The sequence below is a fragment of the Carcharhinus amblyrhynchos genome, chromosome 9 (assembly GCF_965287045.1).
Source record: "Carcharhinus amblyrhynchos chromosome 9, sCarAmb.v2.hapA, whole genome shotgun sequence".
NCBI lineage: Eukaryota > Metazoa > Chordata > Chondrichthyes > Carcharhiniformes > Carcharhinidae > Carcharhinus > Carcharhinus amblyrhynchos.
In genome coordinates, this window is record NC_137332.1 from 103,628,963 (window position 1) to 103,648,961 (window position 19,999).

Genomic DNA, 19,999 nt, shown 5'->3' on the forward strand with positions numbered 1-19,999 from the left:
TCATGAGGGGGCTGGACAGAGTATATCGGCAGAAACTGTTCCTGCTTGTAAAAGGATGAAAGGCCACAGATTTAAAGAGATTTGTAAGTGACGTGACGAAAAACTGTTCCACACAGTGAGTGGTTGGGGTCTGTAAGGCGCTGCCTTGCCTGGCAGTGTGGCGGAGGTAGGTCCAATCAAGGCATTCAAGAGGGAATTAGATTATTATTTGAATAGAAACAATGTGCAGGGGTGAGAGGAAAGGCACAAAGTATTGATGCTTATTGGGAGAGTCATTACAGACACGATGGGCCGAATGGGCCTCCTTCCGCACCGTAACAATTCTGTCATTGATGGAGGAAGCAACAATGACGGCAATAGATCAAAATGATTGTAGATTGAGGATGGTGAGCAGTAAAAAGCTCATTAGACAGAGCGAGAGGAGCCTTTGGAACTGGTTTGCAAACTTAGTGGATGGGACATATCTATGTGAGTGCACAGGCTTTGCTCAGAGAAACATGAGGAGAAAAGAGTAAAGGAAAAATAAAGTTTATTCATTTGTCACTAGTAGGCTTACATTAACACTGCAATGAAGTTACTGTGAAAATCCCCCTGTTGCCACACTCTGGCACCTTCTCAGTTACACTGAGGAAGAATTTAGCATGGTCAATGCACCTAGCCAGGACATCTTGTGGAGCGTGGGAAGAAATTGGAGCACCCAGAGAAAAGCCACACAGACACAGAGAGAACGTGCAGACTCCCAAGCCAGGAATCGAATCCAGTCCCCTGGCATTGTGAGGCAGCAGCGCTAAACACTGTGAAGAGGAAAGTACAAGGTAAAATGTTAAACTAATTGTATTCTTGATAGAAGACAAATGCTGACTTAGGCTGTTTTTGTCTAATGGCGGGTAATAATGTTGCACCTTCTATATGTTTTTCTCTGTATACTCAGTCACAGTTGGAGATGCACTGTGCCAATATGTAAATTAGTACAAAAGCAGGTGAAGTCTGTGATCGGAGAATAATACCGTTATTTGTAATAAATCTCTTGTTAGTCCGGCTTCTGAACAAGTGATTCCAGTTCACAAAGCACTGGGAGACAATCGGTAAAAGTGAGAAAGTTTAATCCTTGCTTTGCAATCTGCCGTATTTGAATTTGTTGGTTAACTTTTGACAAAATGACAAATTATAACTACGTGCAAATTTTTAACTGTACTTTCATCTACCCACATTTATGTGACATGGAAGTCGCTGGTTAGACCAATATTTATTGCCCATCCTTAATTGCCCCTTGAAAAGGTGGCGGTAAGCTGGCTTCTTGAATCGCTGCAGTCCTGGATGTGTAGATACATCCACAGTGCTGTTAGGGAGGGAGTTCCAGGATTTTGACCCAATGACAGTGAAGGAACGGCCGATATATTTCCAAATCAAGATGGTGAGTGGCTTGGGGTGGGGGGAGGTGATGGTGCTCCCAGTTATCTGTTGCTCTTGTTCTTCCAGATAGTAGAGGTCACGGGTTTGGAAGGTGCTTTCTAAGGAGCCTTGTCTAGGTCCTGCAGCGTATTTTGTAGATGGTACACACGGCTGCCACTATTTGGCAGTGGTAGAGGGAGTGAACATTTGATGATGGAGTCCTAATCAAGAGGGCTGCTTTGTTCTGGATGGTGTCGAGCTTCTCGAGTGTTGTTGGAGCTGCACCCATCCAGGCAAGTGGAGAGTATTCCACCACACCTCTGACTTGTGCCTTGTAGCTGGTGGGCAGGCTTTTGGGAGTCAGGAGGTGAGTCACTTTCCGCAGGATTCCTTGTCTCTGACCTGATCTTGTAGCCACAGTATTTATACAGCTAATCCAGTTCAATATCTGGTCAAACCGCCCCCAAGAATATTGATAGTGGGGTAGTCATGCCAAGTGCGATGCTTAGGTTCTCTCTCCCAATAAGTAGAATAAATACAAAGAACAAAACTGCTGTTTTAATCCACAGGCTCAATTCAAAAATACAAATCAATGAGTTGGATCATAAACAGACATCCCATTTAAGTTTAAATATTATTGTCACAAGTAGGCTGACATTAACACAGCAATGAAGTTACTGTGCAAATCCCCTAGTCACCACACCCTGATGCCTGTTCAGGTATAAGGAGGGAGAATTTAGTATAGTCAATGCACCTAACTGTACCAGGAATATTGTGCACAGCTTTGGTCCCCTTATTTGAGGAAAGATGGAGGCAGTTCAGAGGAGGTTCACTGAATTGATTCCAGAGATGAGAGGTTTGTCGCATAAACAGTTCAGGCCTACGCTCTCTGAAATTTAGAAGAATGAGGGGAGATCAAATCGAGGTGTATAAGATGATAAAAGATATGGATAAAGTAGACATGGGGTGGATGCTTCCTCTTGTGGCGCATTCTAGGACAAGAAGTTACAGTCTTAGGATAAGGGGTAGCAAACTTAAAACAGAGTTGAGGAGAAACTACTTCTCCCAAAGGGTTGTGAATCTGTGGAATTCACTACCTCAAAGTGTGGAGGATGCTGGGACAGTAGTAAATTTAAGGAGGAGTTGGACAGATATTTAATTGGTAATGGGTTGAAGGGTTATGGGGAGAAGGCAGGAAAATGGGGATGAAGAGCATATTAGCCATGATTGAATGGTGGAGCGAACTTGATGGGCTGAATGGCCTAATTCTGCTCATATAGCTTATGAGCTAACTAGCTCATCTTTTAGACTGTGGGAGAAAACTGAAGCGTCCGGAGGAAACCCACGCAGACACGGGAGGAATGTGCAAACTCTGCACAGACAGTGACAACTTTTACAGATGCACCATAGAAAGCATTCTTTCTGGTTGTATCACAGCTTGGTATAGCTCCTGCTCTGCCCAAGACTGCAAGGAACTACTAAAGGTCATGAATGTAACCTAATCCATCACACAAACCAGCCTCCCAACCGTTGACTCTGTCTACACTCCCCCACTGCCTCGGCAAAGTAGCCAGCATAATCTAGGACCCCATGCACCCTGGCTGTTCGCTGTTCCACCTTCTTCCGTTGGGAAAAAGATACAACAGTCTGACATCACGTACCAATTGACTCAAGAACAGCTACTTCCCTGCTGCCATCAGACTTTTGAATGGACCTACCTTGCGTTAAGTTGATCTTTCTCTACACCCTAGCTATGACTGTAACACCACATTCTGCACTCTCTCATTTCCTTCTCTATGAACGGTATTCTTTTTTTATATAGCAAGCAAGAAACAATACTCAAAATACTAATACATGTGACAATAACATACCAAATTAAAAAAAATCAAACTGGAGCCAGGAATTGAACCCAGGTCCCTGGCGCTGTGAGGCAATAGTGCTAACCACTGTACCACCGTGCTGCCTGTCATCATTTAAGAAACACAGCAGTGAAATTGCACGCAGCACGGTACCACAAACAGCAATGACCAGAAACGTGTCTTAGTAACTTGAACTGAGGGATAAATAATGATGGGGTAAATTTTGTATTCTTTAACTAGTGCAATGGGATATTTCAAGTTTGGCTGAGGGGGCAGAAGGATCCTCAGTTAATGTATCCTCCGAAATACAACACCTCTGACTATAAGGCAACAGTGCTAACCACAGTGCCACTGTGCCAGGCCATCGGGTAAGGGAGGCAGATTACCTTCCCTAAAGGGACATTGGTGAATCGTGTAGTGAACTACAGTTGCATGTTCACCATTATGATATGTGGAGATGCCAGCACTGGACTGGGGTGGGTACAGTAAGAAGTCTCACAACACCAGGTTAAAATCCAACAGATTTATTTGAAATCACGAGCTTTCGGAGCACTGCTCCTTCATCAGATGAATGGAAAGTGGGGTTCACAAACAGCATATATAGCCAAATATATATATGTATGTATATACATTAACAGACAGATATATATATGCGTTTTTGTCTATATATGCTATGTTTGTGAACCCAACTCTCCATTCTAAAGTTAAAGTTTAGTTGTTAGTCACAAGTAGGCTTACATTAACACTGCAATGAAGTTACTCACCTGATGAAGGAGCAGTGCTCGGAAAGCTCATGATACCAAATAAACTTGTTGAACTTTAACCTGTGTTGTGAGGCTTCTTACTTTACTAATACTGAGATTAGTTTTTGTTCCAGATTTCTGTTTATTTAATGGAATTTAGAGTCTACCAGTTGCTGTATTTGAACCCACATTCTCCTTTCCAGGGTTGGTAACCTGAGCTTCTGGATTATTAGCTCAGGGAGATTGTTTGCCTGAGTAATGATTGATTGGGAAATCACTGAGCTTTTGCAACACGCATGCACTGAAACTGAAAGCAGATTAAAACCAGGAAGTGGCTGTCTGTGTGAACATGGCCTCTACACGGCAGCTTGAGAGCTGGACTGAGGAAGTAAATTGTCCCGTTTGCCTTGATATCTTCACCGACCCGGTTTCATTGGACTGCGGGCACAACTTCTGCCGCTCCTGTATCACAAGGTACTGGGGTCAGGAGCAGAAGAACTCCTGCCCGGAATGCAGGCAGGAATTTCCCAAAGGAAACCTCAAAGTTAACTGGGTCTTGGTGAGATTGACAGAGAGAGCTAGGAAACGGATCCTGAATCCGGTACAGGAGGGAAGTAAACCTCACTGCCAGGAACATCAAGAAAAACTGAAACTCTTCTGTGAAACTGACAAGAAATTGATCTGTTTGATCTGCAGAGATTCCCGGGAACACAAATCTCACAACTTCATCCCCATTAAAGAAGCGGTTGAAATCTACAAGGTGAGATGGGACTGGGTTTCATCACCAGATTATTTTTATCACATTGTTTCTCAGTCTGACCCTTTCATTCTGTGATCTCCTCTCCCTATCCCAGGATCAACTAAAATCATCTATCAAATCTCTCTCAGAGAAGAAATCAATGTTTCTAGAAAGTGAGCTGAAACAGATACGGAAGTTTTCTGAAGTCAGAGTAAGTTTCTCCTTACGTTTATTTCCTGCGATCCAGGTGAGTTTTAAAGTATAAAGTTTATTTATTAGCATCACAAGTAGGCTTACATTAACATTGCAATCAAGTTACTGTGAAAATCTCCTAGTCACCACACTCTGGCGCCTGTTCAGGTACACTGAGGGAAAACTTAGCATGGCCCAATGCACCTAACCAGCACATCTTTCAGACTGTGGGAGGAAATCTAACCTGCCCATTTTTGGACTGTGGAGGAAATCGGAGCACCCGGAGGAAACCCACGCAGACACGGGGAGAATGTGCAAACTCCTCACTGACAGCGACCCAAGCCATGAGGCAGCAGTGCTAACCACTGTGTCACCGTGCCTGTCCAAAATTCCACCATCTGCCGTGGCGGGATTCAAACCCAGGTTCCCAGAACATTAGCTGAGCTTCTGGATTAATAGTCTAGCTACAATACCACAAGGCCATCGCCTCCCATAACCAATTAGCCCATCAAGTTTGCATCGACTCTCTGATAAAGTATCTTACCCAAGCCCTCTCCCCCTTTATCTCCTTGTTTTGTCACACATTTAACATGGCGAATCCATCTAACCTGCCTATTTTTGGAGTGTGGGAGGAAACTGGAGCACCCGGAGGAAACCCACACAGACACGGGGAGAATGTGCAGACTCCACACAGTGACCTGAGGCCGGAATTGAACTTGGGTCCCTGGCGCTGTGAGGCTGCAGTGCTAATCATTGTGCAGCCCATGCAAGAATCACCTTTATCGCGGAACATGATTCTTATTTATTTATTTATTTTCCACATTCCATTGGATAAGGAGCAGTCCAGCAGTCTGCAGACACACATCACATCCGAGTTCGCTCAAATGCACCAGATTCTCACCGAGAAAGAACAGCGTTTACTTCAAGTGCTCAGGAGAGACAAGAAGAGGATTCTGGACACAATGCAGAAAAACCTGCAGAAAATCCAGGAGAATTTATGTTCCATTGACGGGGAACTTTCAAAGTTGCAGCAACAGATGGAGCAGCAAGACGGAGTGAAATTTCTGAAGGTGAGGATTATAATGTAGGTCGGTTGCAAAGTAACTCGACCCAGTGTTGGAATAAATAGAGAAAATTGTGGCAAAAATAGTCAAACAGGTTGTTGTTTTTATTAATTTCTGAGTGGCTTCACTGCACCTTCGGACTCACACTGAATTGCAGAAACCATTGTCATGGTTTTAATAATAAGGTTTTTTAAAACCTACACTGCATGGCTTGGCATGCAGCCAGATTTGTTCTGCACACAGACCAGTTTTACAATTTTAATTGCATTACAGTGACGCTTTGACTCACAGCACCAGAGGCCTGGGTTCGATTCTGGCCTCAGGTCACTGTCTGTCCGGAGTTTGCACATTCTCCCTGTCCCCCCTCCACCTACCCTCTATTCCCACCCCCTCCTTCAGAGCATGGGCACTGTCTTCCTCACTGTGAGATTTGTATTGTTTTCAATCCTTTCCTCTCTGTACTCGTGTGGATCCTTTCTGTTTGACATCATGTCAACAACAAGGGAAAATAGTCCCTGCAAACCAAAAGCAGCAACACACACACACACACACACACACACATACACACACACTCACACACATACATGCACACACTCACACACACACATACACACACACTCACACACATACATGCACACACACATACATACACACACACACATACACACACAGGCACACTCACAGACACACATACACACACGCATGCACACGCACTCACACACACACGCAGAGACACGCACACACACTCACACATGCACACTCACACATGCACACACGCACACTCACACACGCACACTCACACACGCACACTCACACATGCACACTCACTCTCACCCATACACACAAACACACACTCAGACACACACATGCACTCACACACAAATGCATACACACATGTGCACTCACACACACACTCAGATGCACTCACACACACACTCACACATGCACATTCACACACTCACACATGCACGCACACTCACACACACAGACACACACATGCACTCACACACATACAAATGCATACACACACACGTGCACTCACACACACACTCAGATGCACTCACACACACACACTCACACATATACACACACAAAAACACACACACAGACACACACACATACACATATATGCACACACACACACATACATGCACACACACACACATACACACAGGCACACACACACACACATACACACACACACATGCACACACATACTCTCACACACACACATACACACACATGTACACTCACACACACAAACACACACAGACATACACACACATACAAATGCATATACACACACGTGCACTCACACACATACAAATGCATACACACACATGCACGCACTCACACACACGCGCAGACACAGACACACACAGATGCACTCACACACACACAGATGCGCACTCAACACACACATGCATGCACACACACACGCACTCACATAGACACAGACACACACATGCACTCACACACACACACAGAGGCGCACACAACACACATGCATGCACACACATATGCGCACGTGCACACACACACACACACACACACACACACACACACACACACACACACACACACACACACACACACACACACACACACACACACACACACACACAATGTCCTAATGGTATTATTGCCAGGCCATTAATTCAGAAACTCAGCTAATGCTCTGGGGACTCAAATCCCGCCACAGCAGATGGTGGAATTTGAATTCAATAAAAAAATGTGAAATTAAGAATCTATTGATGACCATGAAACCATTGTCGATTGTCGGAAGATCCCACCTTGTTTGCTGATGTCCTTTAGGGAACGAAATCTGCCATCCTTACCCGGTCTGGCCTACAAGGCAACACAGTGGCACAGTGGTTAGCACTGCTGCCTCACAGCAGTAGAGAGCTGGGTTCAACTCCCGGCTTGGGTCACTGTCTGTGTGGAGTCTGCACGTTCTCCCCATGTCTGCGTGGATTTCCTCCTGATGCTCTGGTTTCCTCCCACAGTCTGCAAAATGTGCTGATTAGGTGCGTTGGCCAAGTTAGATTCTCCCTCTGTGTACCCGAACAGGCACTGGAGTGTGGCGGCGAGGGGATTTTCACAGTAACTTCATTGTAGTGTTAATGTAAGCCTTCTTGTGACAGAAATAAAAAAAATGTGAAGGTAGAGCCATAGAAATGTGGTTGACTCCCAACTGCCCGTGAGTAACTAGGGATTAGCAATAGGGATGGGGGCGGGGGGGAGGGCGGGGGGGAGGGCAGCCAGCTACATCCATGTTCAAAGAATGAATTTTTTAAAAAATCTGAAACTCACTGCCTGAAAAGGTGGTAGAGGCGGGAACCTTCACAACATTTAAGAAGCATTTAGATGAGCACTTGAAACACAGCAGCTACAAGGCCACAGAACAGGGGCTAGAAAATGGGATTAGGACAGGTGCTTGATGGCTAGCATAGACATGCTGGGCCGAAGGGCCTCTTTCCGTGCTGCATAACTATGACTCTATGATCTTCTCTGTCGTCGGTCAGGGGTTTGCTGTAGAATTCACACGTTCCCAGAAATCCCACGATTTCCCATTTTGTGATGGGAATGGGGACCTGGGCTCCAGTTTGTACCTTGAGCAGTATCTGCCTTCGACCCACAATGGGACCAGGACTTTAGTAAATTACCGTGAGAACAAAACAGTGTAGACCCACTCTCGTGAGCAGCTGTACCTCTGTCACCTTCTCAAAAGAAATAAAGGATTACTCGGCCTATTCTGGAATTATTGATGATCTGTCATCAATGTGGGTCTCCGGTTCTCGATGGCCCATTTACTCTTATCCATCTTCTCTTTATTTCAGGAGGTGGCGAGTCACAAGAGGAGGTAGGACATCAAGTCTATTGAAACTCTGAGGAGTTTTTGCCAAAGTTTACTCAGCAAAGTTTATGACATGAACTTGTTCACATTGGCAGCCCCGGGTAGGATTACTGTCAGCTATTGTTAGTTGAGGACAAGCTGTCGATCGGGAGGTTCAAGGGCCCTGTACAGTACACAGCGTGGAGAGAAATGAAAGCAGCCATTAACCCAGGTAAAATTTCCCTTTGCCATTGATAAAAGCAAATTAGTGTGGATGCTGGAATCTGAAACTGAAAGAGAAAATGCTGGAAAAATCTCAGCAGGTCTGGCAGCATCAGTAAGGAGAGAAAAGAGCCAATGTTTCAAGCCTGGATGACCCTTTGTCAAAGCTGAAAGGGTCGCCTGGACTCGAAACATCAGTTCTTTTCTCTCCTTACTGATGCTGTCAGACCTGCTGAGATTTTTCCAGCATTTTCTCTTTTGATCTCCCTTGCCTTTCCCTGCTTAGGGAGAAGACCACCTCTCTCTCCACCCTCCCTCGCCCTCCCTCACCCAAACCCTCACCCACTGAGTCTCATTGATCGATTAAACTCAATGTCAATGCTTTGCCTAGTCCAGAGATCAGGGTCTTGGGCTGGGCTGGGCGAGGCGATGGAGGGAGGGGGATGGGGGTCAGCATTCAGAGGTGTGTGATGATGACCATGTAGTTCTTAAATTTTTGAAGTTTCAAGTTTATTTATTAGTGTCACAAGCAGGCTTACATTAACACTGCAATGAAGTTACTGTGAAAATCCCCTAGTCGCCTGAGGGAGAATTTAGCACAGCCAATGCAGCTAACCAGCACGTCTTTCAGACTGTGGGAGGAAACCAGAGTGCCCAGAGGAAACCCACGCAGACACGGGGAGAATGCGCAGACGCCACACAGAGTGTGACCCAAGCTGGGAATCGAACCTGGGACCCTGGCACTGTAAGGCAGCAGTGCTAACCACTGTGCCAACATCCCCACTTCAGGAAAGAGTACCTCCAGAGTAAAGGGATATGGTGACTCTCCACTCGGTATTGAATCCAATCAGAGTGGCTCGAAGTGCGCTCTGGTCTATCCTTGCTCCACTTATGTTTGTCTTCAGTCTTTCATACAGCAGTCATCTGCAATGTTATTTGTCACCCCTGCCCCATCCCTAATTGCTCTTGGACTGAATGACTTGCTACCCATTGCAGAGAGGCAGGTGAGAGGCAACTACATTGGAGTCATCTGTAAGCCAGATTTCCTTCCCTAAAGGGGCATTAGTGAACCAAGATGGGGTTTTACAACAACTGACAATGTTGCCATGGTCACCATTACTTTATATTCCAGATTTATTAATTGAATTTAAATTGCATTAGCTGCAAGATTTGAACTCACGTCCCACAGAACATTAGCCTGGGCCTGTGGATTACTAGTCCAGTGACATTACCCCTACACCACCACCTCTCCTTCTGCACCATGGGGACTCTATGAGTCTATGAGGCCATTCAGCCCATCTGCACTGACAACAATCCCAACCAGTCCCTATCCCCATAACCCCATACATTTACCCTGCTTATCCCCAAATCACTCAGGGGCACAAGAACATAAGAAATAGGAGCAGGAGTAGGCCATCTAGCCCTTCGAGCCTGCCCCGCCATTCAATAAGATCATGGCTGATCTGAAGTGGATCAGTTCCACTTTCCCGCTTTCTCCCCATAACCCTTAATCCCCTTGCCTACCAAAAACCTATCTACCAGTGTCTTAAATATATTTAGCGAGGTAGCCTCCACCACTTCAACAGGCAAAGAATTCCAGAGATTCACCACCCTTTGAGTGAAGAAGTTCCTCCTCAACTCCGTTCTAAACTGCTCCCCCCTTATCTTGAGGCTGTGCCCTCTAGTCCTGCTGTCCTTTCTGAGCGGGAAGAATCTCTCTACCTCTACCCTATCCATCCCCTTCATTATCTTATGTGTCTCTATACGATCCCCCCTCATCCTTCTAAACTCCAACGAGTACAGACCCAGTCTATTCAGCCTCTCTTCATAGTCCAACCCCCTCATCTCCGGTATCAGCCTAGTGAACCTCCTCTGCACTCCCTCCAAGGCCAAAATATCCTTGCGCAAGTGTGGCGATCAAAACTGCACACAGTACTTCAGCTGCGGCCTCACCAGTGCCCTGTACAGTTGCAGCAAGACCTCCCTGCTTTTATATTCTATCCCCCTCGCTATAAAGGCCAGCATCCCATTCACCTTCTTGATCACCTGCTGCACCTGCAGACTGGGTTTTTGCGACTCATGCACAAGGACCCCCAGGTCCCTCTGCACTGTAGCATGCTGCAGCTTTTCGCCCTTTAAATAATAATCCTTCCTACTATTATTTCTGCCAAAGTGGATAACCTCACACTTGCTAACATTATACTCCATTTGCCAGGTCCTCGCCCACTCGCTTAGCCTATCCAGATCCCTCTGCAGACTTTCCACACCCTCCAAGCAATTTGCTTTACCACTCATCTTCGTGTCATCAGCAAACTTCGTCACCCTACACTCAGCCCCCTCCTCCAGATCATCTATATAAATGGTAAATAGCTGAGGCCCCAGCACCGATCCCTGCGGCACTCCACTAGTCACCAAGCGCCAATCAGAATAGCACCCATTGATACCAACTCTCTGCTTCCTATTAGACAACCAACCCTCTATCCACGCTAACACCTTACCCCCAACTCCGTGCACCCTAACCTTCTGTAGCAACCTTTTATGAGGCACCTTATCAAATGCCTTTTGAAAATCTAAAAACACCACATCCACCGGTTCCCCTCTGTCTACTGCACTAGTCACATCCTCATAGAAATCCAATAAATTCGTCAAACACGACTTCCCCTGAATGAATCCGTGCTGTGTCTGCTCTATCAAACCATTCTTTTCTAGGTGCCTTGCTATTTCTTCTTTGATGACGGATTCAAGCATTTTTCCAACTACAGACGTTAAACTAACCGGCCTATAATTCCCTGCCTTTTGTCTGCTACATTTTTTAAACAGCGGCGTAACATTGGCCATTTTCCAGTTTTCTGGCACTTCCCCAGAGTCCAGCGAATTTTGATAAATAATTACTAAGGCATCCACTATCACCTCTGCCATTTCCTTCAGAACCCTGGGGACTTGTCCACCTTCAGTCCCATTAGTCTATCAAGCACTACCTCTCTAGTGACAGTAATCGCATTCATGCCCTCAACTCCTACCATCCTTCTATCTTTAATATCTGGCAAACTATTCGCGTCCTCCTCCGTGAAGACCGAGGCAAAAAACTTATTTAAGGCCTCAGCCATTTCCTCATCTCCCACCACTAAATCCCCCCTCTCATCCTCTAAGGGTCCAACATTCACCCTAGCCAGCCTCCTCCTCTTTATATATTTGTAAAAACTCTTATTATCCTTTTTTATATTTAGTGCTAGTTTAGCTTCATAGTCTATCCTTCCTTTCTTTATCAACTTCTTAGTCATTCTTTGTTGATTTTTAAATCTTTCCCAATCTTCTAATCACCCACTACTTTTAGCCACTCTAAATGCATCAGCTTTCAATTTAATACTCTCCTTTATTTCCTTCGATAACCACGGCTGGTTATCCCTTCTCCTACATTCCTTCTTTACCATCGGAATATATTTCTGCTGAGCACCAAGAAAGGTCTCCTTAAAAATCCTCCACTGTTCCTCAGCCGTCCTACCGACCAATCTGCGCCCCCAATCTACATTTGCCAATTCCTCTCTCATCCTATCGTACTCCCCTCTGTTCAAACAGAGGACACAGGTCCGGGACCCTACTTTCTCATCCTTCATCTGCATCAAAAACTCAACCATACAATGATCGTTCGTCCCAAGAGGATCCCTCACAATAAGATCCCTAATTCTACCTGCCTCATAACACAACACCAGATCTAAGATAGCTCGCTCCCTTGTCGGCTCCAGCACACACTGTTCAAGGAAACTATCCCGGCAGCATTCCAAGAACTCTTCCTCAAGCCCACCGCGTCCGACTTGGGTCAACCAATCAATATGTTGATTGAAATCCCCCATAATTATCGCCGTTCCATTCCTGCACGCATCATTTATTTGCGTGTTTATAGCCCACCCCACCTCTAAGTTATTATTTGGGGGCCTATAGACCACACCCACCAGCGTCTTCCTCCCCTTGCTGTTCCTTATCTCCACCCACAACAATTCCACATTTTGCTCTTTGGAGCCTATACCTTCCCTTACTACCACCCTGATATTATCCTTAATTAACAGAGCTACCCCTCCCTCTTTTTCCTCCTGTCTATCCTTCTTAAACACTTGATACCTCTGGACATTCAGCTCCCAGTCCCTGTCACCCTGTAACCACGTTTCCGTAATGGCCACCAGATCACATCCATTTGTGCTGATCTGCACCACCAGCGCATTCACTTTGTTCCGAATGCTTTGTGCATTCAGATAAAGTGTCTTTGTCCCAGCCTTTATCTGGACCCTATTTGAAGGAACGCTACTAACCTTTCTCGTGCCCCCTACTCCCTTTATTATTGGGAAATCCTCAATATTTTCCCGCACCCGTACCCTCTCCAATACTTTAGATATTGCAATTTCTCCCACCCCTGTGCACCCTCCCCCCCCAATTAGTTTAAAGCCCTATCTACAGTCCTCGTCATACGATTCGCCAGGACTCTGGTCCCAGCACAGTTCAGACTAAGACCAGACCATCTGAACAGGTCCCATCTGCCCCAATACTGGTGCCAATGCCCCATAAATTCAAACCCAATTTAGCATGGCCAAACAACCTAACCTGCACATCTTTGGAGCATGGGAGGAAACAGGAGCACATGGAGAAACCCACATAGACACAGGGAAAACATGCAAGCTCCCCACAGACAGTGACCCAAGGCCGAAATTGAACCCGGGTGGCTGGTGCTGTGAGGCAGCTCTGCTAAACTGTGCCACCGTGCTACACACTGGGCCAAAAACCTGGAGCCCCTCAAAAACTCTCTGGAGTTTCAGCTGTTAATGGGATCCAAGCCAATTGGTGAAGTCAAAAGTAAGAGCTTGCCTTTGTGGAGGGAGTTTCTGGACTTGTTCAGTCTCACAGCTGTCACTCACCCCGCCCAGTGTCCCAGCCATCCCCTGTTTGCACTATCTGGGGGAAACAAACGCAATACAAGTAAATAAATAAACGAACCAACTGACACTTCCTTAAAGGAGGGTGGTGGTGGTGGGGGTGTGAGGGGTGGTGTGGGGACAAAGAGCGGTACTTTTAAAGGAAACTTAACAAATCAAATGAAAATGTTGTTTTTGGGGCTGATGATGCTCCCCTGGGACACCCACTAGACAAGGAAGGCCTCATGTGTACTGATGTGATGACTCTTCAGGGTTACCCAGGCATGTACATAGCCACAGAAAGGGACAGACAGTCAGGCCGAATGACCCCAACCTCCCTCTTCAACCACTCGCTGCCCGGATCTGCTAATCGTTCTCCTCTATTTATATGTGCTCAATGTACTTAATTTTAAAACGTCCTTTACTTGTATATCATTAGCATAACTTTCACACCAGGGAATCACCTGGAATGGCCACTTTAAAAGGGAGAGTGTTTGCATTAATCTGGGCAGCATGTGGCACAGTGGTTAGCACTGCTGCCTCACAGCACCATGAATCTGGATTCAACTCCCGGTTTTGGGTGTCTGTGTGGAGGTTGCATGTTCTCCCCATGTCTGCATGGGTTTCCACTGGGTGCTCCATTTTCCTCCCATAGTCTGAAAGACGTGTGGTTAGGAAAATTGGCCATGCTAAATTCTCCCTCAGTGTACCCGAACAGGCGCCAGAGTGTGGCGGCGAGGGGATTTTCACAGTAACTTCATTGTAGTGTTAATGTAAGCCTACTTGTGACACTAATAAATAAACTTTAAACTTACGTTTAAACTTAAAAACTGCTGCCTCATAGTACCAGGGTCCTGGATTCCATTCCTTGGGTTACTGTCTGTGTGGAGTTTGCACATTCACTCCATGTCCGCGTGGGTTTCCTCCGCATGCTCTGCTTTCCTCCCACAGTCCGAAAGATGCGCAGGTTAGGTGGATTGGCCATGCTAAATTACCCTTTAACGTCCAAAGATGTGTAGATTGGGGGTTTAAAGGGATGAATGCATGGAAAGGGTCTGGGTGAGATGCTCTGTTAGAAAGTTAGTACAGGCCTGATGGGCTGAATGGCCTCTTCTGCACTGTAGGAGTTCTACAATTCTATTAGCTCAATCTCTGACTCGATTACTGTTGCCCCTCAGTTCCAGCTACTATGACTCTGGACCCTTGCACAGCCAATCCCTGGCTCATCCTGTCTGAGGACGGGACCAGTGTGAGAGATGGAGAACTGTGGCATTCGCTCCCGGCCACAGCAGAGAGGTTCGACACCTGGCCTTGCGTGCTGGGCACGGAGGGATTCATATCAGGGCGGCACTACTGGGAGGTGGAGGTGGGCACCAAGACGTGGTGGGGCCTGGGGGTGGCCCGAGAGTCTGCTGAAAGGCGAGGGAGAATGGATGTCACACCTGAAGCAGGCTACTGGACCATGTGGTTGACTCCTGAACGAGGCTATATTGCCTGCACCAGCCCCGTCGACACCCGCCTCACCCTGAAAGTGAAACTCCGAAAGGTAGGGGTGTTCCTGGACTACGAGTGTGGACAGGTGTCATTCTACAACGCAAACAACATGTCCCATCTCCACACCTACACCCACATTTTCACTGAGGTAATCTTCCCGATCTTTAGCCCTGGACTGACCTACGGCAGACAAAACTTCGCACCGCTGAGAATCTGTGAGGTGAAGGGTCACTAACGGGAACATCCCATAACTCCAGGCCACCTGGATGATCTCATCCTCGCAGTAAGAGATGAAAACTGCTCCAGCGAGCTCATAACATTAAGTTTGGATGGTGGGGGGAGGGGCAGAAACGCACTCTCAGAGCTGGATATTTCATGAAATTAGATGTGACGTGGGGCAGGTGGAGAGGAGCTCGGCTGAGTTTGAATGCCAGTGGAAAGTACTTGACACAGCAGGGGACCCTCTGAATCATGGCAAAGACTTTATAGGCGATTCATCAGAGAAGATCACACAACGGCATTGAGGGCAGTAGTGGAAACCCCAGTACTTCGAGGAGAGTGTGACTCTGTTGTAAAGAGTCCTGAACTCAAGGTTGTACAAATGGAAGTTCAGAGAAGAAGCTGAAATATGGCCTATTTCAAGCTACTCTCCATAAGCCAGTGAAGAATGGGGAAGTAATGAGGCAGATCAATGTACAACCTGGACTTTGGGCATGGAATCACTGTTTCTATTTCCCATTTCCACCTCTCTCATCTACCTTCTTCCGTCGGGAAAAAGATACAAATGTCTGAAGTCACGTACCAATTGACTCAAGAAAAGCCGTCAGACTTTTGAATGGGCCTACCTTATATTAAACCGACCTTTCTCTACACCCTAGCTATGACTGTAACGCTTCATTCTGCATCCTCTCCTTTCCTGCCCCTATGTACTCTATGCTCTGTCTAATGCACAAAAAACACTTTTCCCTATACCCCAATACATGTGACAATAATAAATCAAATTAGATCAAATCAACGGAATGGGGCAACTAAAGCCATAGAATAGAAAAGCACAGAGAAAGGCCATTCAGGCAACTTGTGTTAAACACTGCATCAGATAGAGTTATTGAATTTGTCCCACTACCTGCTCCTTCCTCCTTCATTTGCAAGGACCTATCCAATTGTTTGTTGCTTGTTGCAATTTACTAGTCTTTCACAAGTCTTTCATTCCAGGTCACAACTCTCAGCAGACCAGAGACTTGAGAATTCAACACACTCACAGGATCACGAGGATCCGGGGTAATATATGGATTTCTAAATGATCAATTAGCTAGAGAAAGAATTGTTAAATTTGTAAAACTTAAATCTTTTTTACTGCCTGGAATAAAGTTGTAACTTGGTTATTTACAATTGGTTTGTGTGTGTGATCCTTTTGCCTGATAAATGCAGAGGTGTTTGAGTGAAACCCATTACAGACAGTGCTGGCTGAGTGAATCCACAGGATATTGGAAACACTCCAGACAACAGTAAACCTGTTGTTAACCTATGGGTGGCATCTCCAGTCCTTCCCACTGGCAGTGTAACACTTTTAATCAGCCAATTGAGGTTTGTCTATTTGAATATGAACTCTCTGATTAAGGGCTAAATTGATGGCCCAATCAGGGAGCCCATGCTCTGTACTTAAACAGGAGCAAGAAGTCTCACAATGCCAGGTTAAAGTCCAACAGGTTTATTTGGTAGCAAGTGTCACTAGATTTCCGAGCACTGCTCCTTTGTCAGGTGAGTGGGGAGTTAACTTCTTAATGTGTCTACCCCAGTCCAAAGCTGGTATCTCCACATCTTAAAGAGGAGGGCCAGTCCCTCTGGTGCTCTGGATGTAGACTCTGTGTAGCGTTGTTGGGTCTTGTAAATAAAGGAATTTAGGTGAAGGGACTTCTGCCTCCGAAGACATATTACAGACAGGAATTTCCAATCCTGTTGAAGGCGCAGTGGGTTTCTCAGTGGTGTAGCTGGTGAGCAATGCAAAGTGCTGTTAACTTTGGCAGGGCTGGACGATCCCACCAATGGCAAGGTTTCACATTTTGTCTGTCATTTCATCATAAGACATAGGAGCAGAATTAGGTCCATCCAGTCTTTCTCTGCCATTCAACCATGGCTGATACTTTTCTCACCTCCATTCTCCTGCCTTTTCTTCATAACCCCTGATCCACTAATTAATTAAGAATCTTTCTATCTCTGTCTTAAAGACACTCAAAGACCTGGGCTCCACAGCCTTCTGCGGCAAAGAGTTCCACAGATTCACCACTCTCTGGCTGAAGAAATTCGGCCAGATCCTCATCTCCACTTTAAAGGATTGTCCCTTTAGCCTGAGGTTGTGCCCTCTGGTTCTGGATTTTCCTACAAGTGGAAACATCCACTCTGTCTAGGTCTCGCAATATCCTGTAAGTTTCAATAAGATTCCCGCTCGTCCTTCTAAACTCCAACAAGTACGGACCCAGAGTCCTCAACCGTTCCTCATATAACAAGGTCTTCATTCTAGGGATCATTCTTGTGAACCTCCCATGGACCAGAGACCAGCAAATCCTTCAGTTTACCAGCTCCTTCTTATAGAATCATAGAAACGCTACAGTACAGAAAGAGGCCATTTGGCCCATTGAGTCTGCACCAACCACAATCCCACCCAGGCCCTACCCTCATATCCCTACATATTTATCTGCTAATCCCTCTAACCTACACATCTCAACACACTGAGGTCAATTTTAGCATGGCCAATCAACCTAACCTGCACATCTTTGGACTGTGGGAGGAAACCAGAGCACCCAGAGGAAACCCACGCAGACATGAGGAGAATGTGCAAACTCCACACAGACAGTGACTCAAGCTGGGAATCGAACCCAGGTCCTGTGGTCTGTTGTCATCATTCTCATTGCCGTTTCCAAGTTTTGTCCAGTCTACAAATTTGAACACTATGCTCTGTATATCCAAGTCAAGATCAACACTATATATCCAGAAGAGCAATAATTTTACTTCCCACCACTGGAAGTCACCATTGTGTATTTCTCTCCATTCAGAGAAATAGTCATTGGTTTCTATCCCTTTGGTGTTTTTGTATTCAGGTTATCATTAATTCATTTATTAGTCCTTGGGTTTCTGAGCATTCTGGCAAGGCCAGCATTTATTGACTGACCTAATTTGTTCTAGGGCCTGTGGTGGTGGTGTCTTGAACTCCTTCTGCCAATCTGCTACAGGTACACCCACAGAGGGGTTACGTGGATAGAGCCTGGGTAATGTGCTCTGTCAGAGAGCTGGTGCAGACCTGCTGGGCTGAATGGCCTCCTTTTGCAGATCATGGGGAAGGAGTTCCAAGATTTTGACCCAGAGAATCAAAGGAATGGCCAATATATTTGCAATCAGGATGGTGAGTGAATTGGAGTTGAACCTCCAGGTGATGGTGTTCCCAGGTATCTTCTGCCCCTCTTGTCCTTTTACATGGTAGAGGTTGTGGGTTTTGGAAGGTGTTGCCTAAGAAACCTGCAGTGGGTTTTGGAAGGTGTTGCCTAAGAAACCTGCAGTGCATCTTGTAGATGGTACACACGCTGCCATTGTGTGTCGGTGATGGAGGGAGTGGATGTTTGTGGATGGGGTAATAATCAAACGGGGCTGCTTTTTCTTGGATGGCGTCAAGCTTCTAGAATGTTCTTGGAGCAGCACTCACCCAGGTGTAAGTAACTGGGGACGCAACTAAATTAAACCAGCAACAAAAGTGACCAATTATCATGTTACAACCAACTCGGATGTGAGATAATCACATTTCGTGATAAAAGTTCCAAAGATCTTCCTTGCTTGTTGTGTAATGATGATTTCCCAAGGCAGAATTCTTAACAAGCGGCCATTTGGTCCATCAAGTCTATACTGACTCTCGGACACAGCATCTTACCCAGACTCTATTCCAGTAACCTCACGCATTTACCCCACTAACCTATACATCTTGGGGTACTAAGGGCAATTTAGTATGACCAATTCACCTATCCTGCATACTGTTGGAGGAAGCCAGAGCACCCAGGATAAACCCATACAGGCATGGGGAGAATGTGTAGACTCCACACAGACAATGACCCGAGGCCAGAATTGAACCCAGGTCCCTGTGCAGTAAGGCAGCACTGCTAACCACTGTGCCACCGTGCCGCCCTGGAAGAACTGGAATGGTTTAGTGAGTCACCTACAAAGTATTGGGGATTGGATAAAACTCCAATGCTCACCAATCTCACAGTGATCTCTGCCCATGTTGTGACTTCTGTGCTTTACCCTGTAAACCCACTCAGACACTATGCATGCGCAAATTATATTGTGCTCAAGATGTGAGCTAATAGGAAAATGGTGAGGAGAATGAGCTGGGATGATGGCACAGAGGTTAGCCCTGCTGCCTCATAACACCAGGGAACTGGGTTCAATTCCTGTCTTAGGTCACTGTGTGGAGTCTGCACATTCTCCCCATTTCTGCATGAGTTTCCTCCCACAATCTTTGCTTTCTGTTAGTTAACTAATCCACTATCTGTGTTAATACACTACTTGTTCCCC

At 46.0% G+C, this 19,999-nt stretch overlaps 1 pseudogene across 1 annotated transcript; it reads left to right on the forward strand.

Moving 5' to 3' along the window:
- The first annotated feature begins 4,139 nt into the window (after positions 1 to 4,139).
- Positions 4,140 to 18,210, forward strand: LOC145348163 (nuclear factor 7, brain-like; annotated as a pseudogene). The gene is made up of 6 exons (XR_013887913.1): positions 4,140 to 4,754; positions 4,849 to 4,944; positions 5,762 to 5,995; positions 8,830 to 8,852; positions 8,942 to 9,057; positions 15,127 to 18,210. The product of XR_013887913.1 is annotated as a nuclear factor 7, brain-like (transcript).
- Positions 18,211 to 19,999: the final 1,789 nt, after the last annotated feature.